The sequence below is a fragment of the Thermobia domestica genome, chromosome 1 (assembly GCF_964235325.1).
Source record: "Thermobia domestica chromosome 1, izTheDome1.hap1.1, whole genome shotgun sequence".
NCBI classification, from domain to species: Eukaryota; Metazoa; Arthropoda; class Insecta; order Zygentoma; family Lepismatidae; genus Thermobia; species Thermobia domestica.
In genome coordinates, this window is record NC_137454.1 from 391,507,286 (window position 1) to 391,520,463 (window position 13,178).

General features: G+C 36.1%; 1 protein-coding gene across 2 annotated transcripts in view; it reads right to left on the reverse strand.

Moving 5' to 3' along the window:
* Positions 1-13,178, reverse strand: part of LOC145665244 (glutamate receptor ionotropic, kainate 2-like) — a 1,018,072-nt gene that overhangs the window by 766,549 nt on the left and 238,345 nt on the right. The window lies entirely within an intron of this gene.

The following is a 13,178-nucleotide window of genomic DNA, read 5'->3' on the forward strand; positions in this document are numbered from 1 at the left end:
TGATAACTGAGGCAAGGAAGCTGTAATACAGAATTATATCAAAATAGTGTAGTCACTGGAGGAATATATTCTTATTCTAGAAGAGTGTATAAAGGGTTTGAGTCACGAATCCAATCCAGCATGCTATGCAAAGGCACTTCCCGGGAAGTCATCTCCAAAATAAACTAACCATTAAATGTCTGTACTATAAAGCGGTCTGGGTGCATATCAGATGGTTCCCGAAGTTGTGGGCCAACGACTCTTACCGAGGATATAAGTGCACGAATTAAGAATAGTGCTTTCGTAGGTTGCCTAATTACAGTAATGTGTCTTAATGCTACAATATACACGCTGTGAAAAAATCCTTACAAATGTCATCATACACAAGCAGACTTGTGCAATAGTATGAAACAGGTGACTTCCACAAGCGAGTTCAGTATTGTCAGTAGTTCGTGGAACATGTAATACCTGATCAAAAGAACTTGTATGTGTAGTATTAGTCAGATGAGACTTAGTTTCACCTCGACGGTGTCATGTCAAATTTACAAAATGCGCGTTTATAGTCAACTTACAATCCGCAAGTAGTTCATATGCCCCCCTTTACGCCAAAAGATTAGTGTATATGGCATGTCTGGAGAGGAAAATTTTTATTTTCTTCTTCTGCACGACCGATCAACAGTGAACATTCTCTTGAGATAGAGAGGTTTTTTTTTTTGGGGGGGGGGGATCTGACTGATGAAGCAAAGTAAGATATGATTTCGCAACGATAATGCAACCTCCCATATCGTTAATGTGAACATGGATTTTTTTAAATCAGTATTGTTCCCATTGTTGACTATCTATTACACTTTATTAATATATAGGAATGAATATTGAAACCGGAAGCTATACTAACTTTTCCTACTTCCGGTTTTAGTAGAAGAATAGGACCTGAGATGAAATGTATTTTTGTGGTTTTAAATCCATATAAAACACTCGCCGCCTATTAGTGTTTTCACTCTACAGGAATAAATTTTGAAACAGAAATGGTAGTAATTTTTTTTTACCACTTCCAAGTTTACTAAAAGACATAACCAATTCTTTACAAGCTGAATTCATATTTTTAAGCCGTGTAATGTGGGTTCCTGCCACCATGACATTGCGCGTCCTCAGGTTGCGATTCGAGAAGGAATCCTCTAAATATCGGAAGTTAGCTGCGACTATATTGAATAAACAGTCGCGGATCGACGACAAGGGGTAGTCCTCCAGCTTGGGGGTTTGGTGGGTCTAACAACCTCTTCCTTTTTAAAAAAATAAGCACTTGTGCAGAAACGTTCACAGAAGCCTCAGACTAGGACTGGTAGTTTGGTACGACCTCAGTAAAATAAAGTGGATATGAGATTTGGAACGCGGATTATAAGAAGTCTTTTGACTAAGGCAGACGGATGATTAAAGCAAGTAAATGATGATAGAAGAATTAGTAGGATGAGAATGTAAGAGGAAAAGAGGGTAACCCTATAAAAACCTACGGAAATGATGTTGTACACACAAACTTACTTCGTCGGGCATCGCACCAGGGAAACCGGGCACCAGAAGTAAGGGCTGTACCTCTGAGCCACGGTACCGCCGGCGAATGAATTAAAGAAATACAGGATGGACCTAGTAGGAGTTCAGAAAGTTAGATGGGAAGGAAAGGGTGCAGTAAAGTCCGGAAATTCGGTAAAATGGTGAATTCAATTTTGGGGGTCACTGAGACGAACAGTGACACTTCCAATGCCGTTTTAGGTCTAAATTCACCCTTTTCTGTCTAAAATGAAACGTTTTCTCCCAGTGTGAAGAAGGTGTATTCTGATAGTATTTGCTAAAATCAATGAAAAACGAATAAAGATTTGTTAAAATCCATGAAGAACAAATAAATTATTCTAAAAACAAACGAATAACGAATAAAACTTTGCTAAAATCAATGAAGAACGAATAAATATTTGATAAAATTTATGAAGAACGAATACATATTTGGTAGTCAATGAAGAACGAATAAATTTTTGCTAAAATCAATGAAGAGAAAATTAACATTTTCTATAAACAAATGAATTACTGATAAATATTTACTAAGATTAATGAAGAACGAATAAATATTTGCTAAAAGTTATGAAAGATGAATAAGTATTTGCTAAAGTCAATGAAGAATGAGTAAGTATTTGCTAACAATAAAGTACACAAATAAATATTTGCTGAAATTAATGAAGAACGAATACATATTTGCTAAAATCAATGAATAACGAATAAATATGTGCTAAAAGTTATGAAGAATGAATAAGTATTTGCTAAAGTCAATGAAGAACGAAGAAATATTTGCCAACAATGAAGTACACAAATAAATATTTGTTGAAATTAATGAAGAACGAATAAATATTTGCTAACAATGAAGTACACAAATAAATATTTGCTAAAATCAATGAAGAACGAATAAATATTTGCTAAAGTCAACAAAGAACAAATAAACATTTGCTAAAGATCAATGAAGAACGAATAAATATATCCTAAATCAATTAATGATGAATAAAGATCTGCTAAAATTAGTGAAGAATGAATAAAGATTTGCCAAACTCAGTGAAGAAAGACTAAGGATTTGCTTAAATCTGCAAAGAACGAATGAATATTTGCTAAAATCAATGAAGAACAAAAGAATATTTGCTAAAATCAATGAAGGATGAACATTTTTCGCAATTGAAAAACTCATTAGTAGTTAATATGTAAGTTAGTACTCTTAACCTGCGTGCTCACATTCCTTCAACCTGTTACAACCATGTAAGGTTGCAACCATAGTATCAATCATTCAGAAAACCATGCCGTTCATTGATGAGTACCTTATATTTCTATTGGTGGTATTGTGAATAGTCTTTAGACGGAAAATTTGTGAAATAATTGAAATGGAAAATAATATCCTACGAACTGTGTAGTGTCAAATAAGCTAAACAACCGTTCCACACTGAGAAGGTAAAATCTCTTCGTCTGAAAACTGATGAAATGTCTCTTTCCAGGCTTTTGCTTACCAATAAAAAAGAAAAACAATTTGTATGGAAAAGACATCGTACAACTTTTTTCCCTCCGTTAAAGAAAGATAGGAAAAAAATTATAAAAGAAGCTCCACTTATTACTTATTCATAAGCGAAAAATTTTGAACAGTATAAGAAAGTTGTCGATGGTTAGAGTAGGGGGCAGCAGTAGTCGATTGAAGTTTTCTATGCAGCACTCTTTCGGGAGCACTGAGGAAACGAAAACTTTTTGAATAATGATAATGGCGCTCAGACTCTTGCCAACAAAAATAGGTAGAAGCGAAAGGAAAAAAAAGACGCGAATACATGCTGTTCCATCTACCTTCAAGCTAGGCTATATCTTGTTGTATTTATCTTTCCCTTGTGCTTATTACATAGCTTCTACAAAGTTTCTTCTCGCTACACACAAAGGAGTTGAAAACATGCACCTATTATTTAAATGCATTTCTTTTGTGGTTCATCCTAGCTTTGTTTTACTAAGTCAAATTAGAACTAACACACAGTGCCTGAGCAAAGCGCAAGGTTTTTACTAAAATGTTGATGTGTAACAGTTTCGACAACTAACCAAACCCTTGCCTTTACCACACATTATAATACAACAGAGAATTTCATATCATTATATTCAAAGGTCTTCAGATGGTCCTGAATGCTGATTGCCTCCTTATAGCCAATCATCATTGAGATATAAAAGGGAAACAAAACTTCATAAATCTTGTTCCCCGCCCCCTTAATCAGCAACCAACACTTGGTACATAACAACGATTCAAGTTACAAATTACAAATCAAGATTTTTTCAGTGCTTTTGTCTTATTGTCATCAATGTCGGGATCCACATTCTAATTCATGACATCACCTTGTTCTTTTTCAATAAGCCTGGCCTCTTCTGTTTCCTAGGTCTACAAACTGTAAGAGCTTTTCAATCCTGTCATCCTGAATGACTTTTGCTGGGTTTTCTTTATTCACAGCAGGAAAATGCCACGATGGTACATAACATACAGGTCTCAGCCGCTTCCTTCCTTCCCCAAACCTTTTTTTCATTCCCTTTCCTTGGATAGTGTGATCACCGAGTGCCTCTTGTCATTGTGTAACGTGCGCACGACAACTGTTCTTTTTTTCTTTACATTTTTCCTTTATAACAAAAACAAGCAAATTAGCATTTTGTGCTGAAAAATTAGTTAATTTTACGTCAGTCAAAATCAACAACTGTTTTAGCCAGGTGTGCAGAAGAGCAAGTGTAGAGAATACCTTCTGTGAAGCAATCTGTTTCGTTGAAGTTGAGAGCATACGTTGCAGAATTAGGGAGCGATATGTTCGCTACAGATGACAACATATTGTTCTGTAAATTCTGTGAATCTAGTGTAGGATATTCGAAGAGGTCTTCTCTATTGCAACATTTAGATACGACGAAGCATAAAAGAAATGTGTGTAGGAAGAAAGCGAAAGCACAAACTCTACTGCAACATGTAACATCGTCCCAGAGCAGTCGAATGTCCTCTTTCTCCAAGGACCTATGTAAAGCATTTATCTCATCTGATATCCCTCTGTGGAAGTTGGAAAACCCTAATCTTCGTGAATTTTTGGACAGGCACTGCGACAAGGAAATCAATCACGAATCCACACTTAGGAAGGCCTATGTGGAAACTGTCTATACTGAAACTATGTGTAACATCCGGCAGAAAGTGAAAAATAAAATTTTCTGGTTATCAGTGGACGAAACGATAGACCTTTGCGGACGTTATATAGCCAATGTTGTTCCTGGTATTTTGGAACTGGATTAGACTGGAGAAATTTTCCTTGTTGATGTTCAGCAGTTGGAGAAGGTTAACCATTCTAGAATCGCTGGCTGTATTGAAAACGCAATGCAGGTGGTTTTTCCATAAAGCGTTCTTCGGGACAGGCTTCTCGTACTTGTAACGGATGCAGCTAGATATATGGTGAAAGCAGGAAAAGCCTTGAAAGTTCTATATCCCAAAATGATCCACATTACCTGTCTGGCACACGGAGTCCACAGACTATGTGAAGAAATTAGAGCAAGGTACCCCAACGTAGATCGCTTTGTGTCAAATATGAAGAAAATTTTCTTGAAGTGTCCATCACGACACCAGGCCTAAAGAAGGCTACCCCGGATATTGCTTTGCCACCACAACCGGTTGTGACAGAATGGGGAACATGGCTTAAAGCAATTCAATATTACTGAACCAATCTGCCTATTATTGCAGAAATAGTTGCTGTATTTCAAACTGAGGATGCAGCATGTATAATTGTTGTTCAGGAATTGCTTAATGATATTACGGTAAATTACAAGATGATATTGTGTACATTTCTGCAAATTTTTGGTTTCTGGTGTCATTCATTGAGCGATTGGAGACAAATGGTCTCAGTGTGCAAAAATGTCTTGAAACCGTAGATGTTAGAACAAAATTGTCAACAGTAAACGAACCAACAGCAAATTTGGTGAAAGACAAATTCATTGCCATCCTGAACAATAATCCTGGATACGGCACTTTCACCAGCATCGCAGCTGTTCTGACGTGAGTGGTGACGGAGAATTGACTCTCAAAAATGTTGAAGAAGATTTAACACCTGCAGATAGTATGTTTGAGGTTTGATCCTTTGACTTCGTGCTATGTGGAACATACATTCTCACGGTACAAGTCGCTGCTTGTAGATAATAGGCGAAGTTTCACAGAAGAGAACTTGAAGAAGATCTTCGTGTCACAATGCAATGCTTAAAATTACTTTTACCTATTGATTTGTCCGATCTTTATTTTTCATTTTCAAGTGTATGGCATAGTATGGCATTGAAATATATACATTCTCTCCATTGTATTTGTGTGTGTGTGTGTCTTCAACTAAAAGAAACTGAAATCACAAGTTCTAGAGATTCGTTAAAGCTGTTCAAATTAACACGAAAAACCTTCTATAATTGTTTTATTGAAAAATGTTTATTTTGTAACCGTAAGTTAAGTAAAATAAGACGTTAAAAAATACGATAGAACTTTCCTTTAAAAAATCTGCTTAGAAACACAACTGGAAAATGTTCCTTTTGTAGCTGTCAACTTTCAAATAAAACATTTTTAAAAAATACCAAAAAATGAAACCACAAAATGTTCCCTAAAAATGAGTTTGTAAATTAAGTAGTCATATTTTTTTCTGTTTTGGGTAGATGACATTTTTTTACACTTTTAAAATTTTTGTAACATTTTTTTTTAAGTTTTTATGACATATTTACATACATATTTTACAGTTTTATAGAGCATAAAGTCCCGTGCCCTAGTGATGTTCAATCATTACAAATATTTTAGATACTTGTACAAATAAGCAGGATTACTTTACTATTGTATTACACCAAAAACATTAGAGTCTAAGCACTATGTCAGTTCAAATTAAGTCATGTGCAGATTTAGAATATCTAGGCCATCATATCATAGATTTTCTTAATTTTGAAGATTTGTCATGAATCCCCATGCTATTATACTACGTCTACAAATAAAAATTTTTAACCCTTTTAAAAATATTCGTATCTTATTACATCCTTTCATTTTTTCTACTAATTACTCTGCATATTAGCAATTGGTCACCCCACACCATTGCTAGAAGTATTCTTATCTTAATGCTACAAGAATCATATTATGTAGTGGTTTACTTTCTTACTATATTTCTTTAAGGGAAATGCTTTTGTGGTCACCGTGGTGGTTTGAAGCTGAAGGAAGCTGTAGCGAATAGATGCAGACATATGGTTAGGGTGCCGAAAGACCATCATAAACAAGATAAGTGCTGGAAAATTTTTCTTGTGACATAGGCGTCGGTTCTCAAACCCAAGCACCATAATAATACAATTTCATACATGAACCTTGATAATTTTATTTTTGATTTAACTTATTTAGGAGCCAGATTCCTATTTCCTGTCACCTTGACTACCTTACGTCCAGGATTTTTAGAGACTGAACAAGAGGAATATTGACACAAATTCATTGTGTTAGTTGTGTTGTTAATTTAAGCATTCAGCTTTTTCTTATCAATAACCTCACACGAAATTGTGTTCTAAGTATGCAAACATAAGTTTATTTATATTATTTCTCCTCTTCAACCAAGCCTGTATCCACAAGAGGCAGCCCCCTAAAATTTTCAAAGTACACTTGCAAATAAACTATAATATGGTTGGATTAGCTCCCCTAACTTCCACCGGTTCCACTACCATTTGCGGGGGGGGGGGCTACAAGTCTACCCTCAGCTCTGAGATGATTGATGTTTGGTATATGGTGGTACATTTCCAAAAGATTATATCGTGAAAGTATTGCGTTTTATGCTCTCAGGTCCACAAGAAAAAAAGCCATAAAAGCAAACGTTTGAAGACTTCAGCCTTTGTTAAGTTTCGTCCAGTAGATTTTCTCTTATATTGTTTCACTCACTGGAACAGAATATTGTTTTCATTACTCGTCATAACATAAATCACAAACATTCATTATCAAACGACACAGTGGATCAATAGTGGAGCACTCACCTCTAGTGTGAGGGGTACCTGGTTCGAATTCAAGCCATATGAATTTATGGTGGGGAACATTGTGTCCGTAGATTTTTTCGCGATTCAGACGTTTCCTCCCACATGACCATTCCACCGATTCTTTTATAATCATTCACTCTCATTAATTGTCCGTCTCCCTTTACCTACAGGACATATTCGTGGAACATAAAAGTAGAAACTTCATTTTATTTTATTCAGTCGTCTAAAACGCCACTATAACTAGTTTGTTATCATTACTATGAGACTACATTTGTTTATTTCTTGGTTTAAATGTTAACTCATGTGCTCAAAACACTTCAGCCAATTTGAAGATGCTCACATGGACTAATATAAACAATTTACGAGTATGTTCCATTTCTAAAGAAAATGACAATAAGCGCGGAGATATTATGATAAAATAATATTGCTAATGTGTAAAGTAATTCGATAATACCACTGGTAAATTATCAGAATACCCATGAACATAATTATCATCGTAAGTTTGTGCGTCCTTGTGTTGAACTCAATAAAGAATTTAGATTATTTTTACTTGGAGAAATGTTTCTTCATGTATCAATTTCCTTGGGCTTCCCCCTGAGCGCATAACTATCGAATTCAGGACGAACTTGCATATAAGAAATTAGTACTCTACTATCAAATAACTATGCTTTTATATTGTTGATTTTTTTCTGAAGAATGAATGAAATTCGCTTCGTAGGATCGGTATGAGAATATTAATTAGTACACTTCAAATTTGTCTTAAGATATTTAACAAATAATTGGTAATAAATAAATAAAAAACTTTTTTTTAAATAAACCTTAAATTCTGTTACTTTTCTTACTCTTCGTGTTATTAGAAATGTCGTGCACATTTGAAAAACATGAATCATATCTTTCGCTAAACTGTTTCCCTTCTGAGCGGAGCAGACCTTTTCCCCTGTACCGTCCTGTGATGTACAAATATGGTGGTCGTTGTTATAAGCGTATAAGTAGCAGACCGGAAATCAATCGTAAATTTCGACTAGTTATAATTGTCTCATGAGCGAAAGGAAGTGTTGTGAGAAAACATCCCCTGCACTGTTACTCTGCCGGATATCACAATATATTAATAGATTTAGCGCCGCGGTGAATTTTGTGATTTTCTCCATCAAACCGTGTCATATTTTGTAAATTAAAAATAAAATGCAATACTACTAGCTTGTTAGCTGAAAACATTTCCAAGGGGCACGTCGGTCTATTCTAAATGACAAAAGACATTAACCAAGAGCTAGCCGACGACTTCCTAAGGAAGTAGCAACACAGGGTAGACATGTTGGTTTCATGGGACCTACGAGACTTCTGCAGAAACTTTACTGTATTGGACCTATTCTTCATTGTAGAAGTCGAAAGCAATAGTGATTCCAGTTAATGGATCGGCCAACACCGTGACTCAGTTGTAGAGCAAGGGGGGTCCGTGGTTCAATCCCCGTCCAAGTATGTTTGTTGTGCATAAAATACGTGAGTTTTCTTTGGTTACTCCCGTTTCCTCCCACATTAGCATTGCACCAATTTTTCCATTATCATTCGTTTGCATTAATTATCGTCTCCCTTAGCCTAAAGGACATAAAGATAAGACGTAAAAGTGAAAGAGTTTTTGTAGTGAACTGTTTGAATCATTGAATAGGGACATATAATAAATCATATATGCTATATATGAAAAAAATCATTATGATTATCTTTAATACATCAGCATCATAAGTAAGACGAAAGTGAGAAGCCTCCTTGAAGGTTGAAGGACAGGCGTGCATTTGACGTGAAAATATTAACCTTCCGAGAGGAGATTTCTCCTCTCGGAAGAAGAAAGATAAAAAAAAAACTTCAACCTTTTTTATCGCTCTCTTTGTCGTCGCGAGCACAACTAATCAATGAAGCGTTTTCGTGATGCGATGACCCAGCATTAAAAACCCATTAAAAATCCAAGAAGACGTCCGACATCTTTCATCAACTTCCGCTTGAGACTCCGGGAACATTTATTTCCGTCAATGAAATTATAAAGAAAGGGAAGAGAGAAAGTTTTTTTCTACAACAACCGCTGACTTCAAAAATATACACTCATGCCCTAATTGATTTTTGAACATAAACATATCATAACATGAAGACATGCTATTTATGACTGTTAATAGAATTAGAGTTGAGCGTCTCGTCTCAAAAAAGTAAATTGGCTTCTGTTGGAAAAGCACTTTTCATCTCGTATCTTGAAATGAGAGTTCTGTCTCGTCTCGTGTTTAGTCTCCCTACAATAAATGTGGAGTGTTCACCTCTAATGCTAGGGTACTCTGGTTCGACCAACAGCTACATGGTGTGATCAAAACGTACGATGAATGTAGTTGCACAGTGCCATCTATCGATGGTGTATGCATTTCAACTAGTAAGCCCTGTAGCCTAAACCTTTGGTACAGTTAGTGTCGAGTTTGAACAAGTTGTAACATGTTAGTTGGCTTCCAGAGGCAGGAGAGTGAGGACGTGTTAAGAGTGTCTGTCGCGCGCCAATATTAAGTTTTGTTGTAAGCTACAAAATGTGCCAAAGAAGCTCACAAAACGTGCATGGCGATTAAGCAGTGGCATTGAAAACTTTTTACAAGTGTTATGAGCGATTCAAAAGAAGCAAAGAGTTGGGGAGAGACGTCCTTGGACATCGAAAAAAGATGAAAACTTGCCAAAACTAGCAAAAGTGATTTGTTCCAACAGGCGAATGACTATTCGAGAGCTTTCCGAAGAATTAAACATCTCGTATGGGTCCGTGAAAAGCATTTTAACCGCCAATTAAAAGGGAAAATTGCTTTCTATTTCACCACTAAAACTCGGCGTGCCACACCTTGCTTTTGATCCCCGTGTTTCCGGACGAAAATATGTCTGATTACATTCGGTGTATTCTCCAGATGTAGCATCATGCGACTTGTGGTTCTTCAAGAACATTAAAACCATGCTTAAAGGAAAACGTTTTGACACCATTCTTGACATTAAGGGGGACACGACAGGGCAGTTGAAGGCCCTTCTAAAAGAAGCCTTCCAGAAATGCATGCAGTCATAGATTCAACGTTGGGATAAGTGCATTGCTAGTCAAGGACACTATTTTGAAGGAGATTAAATCAAATTTCATGTAATCTTAATACTTTGTTTCTAATAATATTATTCACCGTATTTTATTTACCACACTTTGTATGCGTCTTATGGAGATCGTGTCTGTGTGTTCTCATGTTTTCTTTCAACTTCTTGATACACTTTCATTAATTATCTGCCTTGTTTAGCCTAGAAGAACGCTAAAAGTAAAAATTTCATTTTCAGACCACATGTCACTCAAATGGGAGAGCCGAAATAATATTCCTGGGTAGTAACATTCGATTTCTTTTTTCTGAAAAGTGTACGTATTTCAATAAAAGCATCACTCTTTGTATTAATTCAGCTTTGCCCCAAGTCTCAATTAGATGAAAACGATTCATTCATTTATACAAATTTCTTAGAATTACAGCCATCTATGGCCTTAGATCCGTGACACATAAGTGATGACGTCACTCGGTGAGCACACTGTCCAGAAAAGGCGAAAGTAAGAAACGAATGGGGAAGGGAGAAAGCACTCTGAGAACTGTATGTTAAGTATCATCCCGGTATTTGCCTAATGTAAATGAGGAAAACCTAGGAAAAATCTCACTGTTCCTTTTTCTCTTCCTCTCTGTTCCTTACACATTCCTCAATCTTCAATTAGCTTCAGGTTTATCATCAACTTGAACACCCGGTCTTGTTTATTGGAGGCACAAGCCAGCACGGTACCGGCGCAGCCTGGGAATTTATAATGTGAGGCCCGACTCGAGTTCGAAATATGTTTCAGCCTTTAGGCTCGAGCCCGGTCCTAGCCTGTGTAATAATCAAATTAGCCAGAAGTAGGTCCGAATTACAGAAACATTATAATTAACGCATAACTGTATTTTTATTTAGTGCGATTAGGAATTTAATTTTCCAGTTGTACTTTTAAAAGTTCTCCAGAAAGAATGGTTGTACAATATATTTAAAAAATTAGCCCGAAAAGGTCAGAGAAATGTGGTTATGTATATATTTAGAAATTTACGGCCCAAGCCCGGTCCAAGCCCGAAGTGATATATGCTTTGTAGACCCGAGTCCGACCCAAGCCCGTGGAGGAATCTAATTGGAGGTCTTAGTACCTATCACCGTTTGTAATTCTGAATTTTTGTTTCCTTTTTTACTAACATTACTTATTGTTTTATATTTTTATATTGTTACTATTATTATTTATTGTTATTTATATATAATTCCTATTTATTGTTATTGTTATATACAGTATTAGTTATCTTCATATAGGCTATTTATTATTTTATCTCTTAGGTTTTAATTTCAATTTTGCAGCAGTTTTTATTGCTTCTTAATATTTCCGTGTCTTCGTTCTTAAATTTTATTTACCGCAATCCGTGTTTGAGCAGTCGTGTTTATCGTGACGGGTACAAATAGCCTCTATGCTGACGTCCCCATTAAGCCTTAATCAAAGTCGAGTTGATCGTGACGGGTACAAATAGCCTCTATGCTGACGTCCCCATTAAGCCTTAATCGAAATTGTGTTTATCGTGACAGGGCAAACAGCCTATATGCGACGTACCCATTAGATCTCAATCAATCAATCAATTATTCTTTTTTAAAATCATTATTCATAATGAAGTTGGCCTATGTCCCCGGACTTTTGTACACTAAATAACGTAAACAATCCAATATAAGCTTCTTGGATACATATTATGATTGTTGGTTATACAGGGTGTAAATAAAGTCCATTGCCACCACATAAAACTAGGAAACGATGAAATATATGTCAAAACGGGAAAACACGTATTTCATCATTTTAAAAGTACCACGTATTGAGGTAAATAACGTTGCCCCAGAGCGTCTAAAAGGATTCAAGACGGGGTCCAACTTCAAATTTTCAAATGGCAAGTGGAGTCAAGTAGTATACCGTTTGAAAGCTACTTTCAAAAGAAAGATGATGGAATACATTTCGACACTCTATATTAAACCTGTTCAAAATGGCGGCAGGTCAAAATGTTAATACAATTTGCATTGAAAAGTCTTTGGCCACCCCTAGAAATCTGAAATGACTCAACAGATATCAAAACTGCAAAACACGTATGTCATCATTTTAAAAGTCCAACGTATTGAGGTAAACAAAATTGCCCCGTGGTCCATCGGAGAGCCCCAGACGGGGTCCAACTCCAAATTTTCAAATGACAAAGGGAGTCAAGTAGTATATCATTTGAAAGCTATTGTTAAAAGAAGGAAAACGGAACAAGTCTTATGTTTCAATATCAAACCTGGTGAAATGGCGGAGGGATAAAATGTTAATTCCTCATCGAAAAATGTTAATGTACGGCCTTCATCGAAAAGTCCACGTTCACTTCTAGTGCTCCGAAACGGTAAAACATGTCAAAACGCTAAAATGGTGTCTCCTTATTTGTAAAGTACCGCTCTCCGATCTGTAAATATTTGTTCCAGAATCCCTGCAGGTTCCCAAGTCTGGTCCAGCTTAACATTTGCCAATAGACAAAGGGTCAAGTAGCATATTGTTCGAAAGTTATTGATAAAAGAATGAAGATGATACAAGTTCGGAATGGGTATGGAAACCG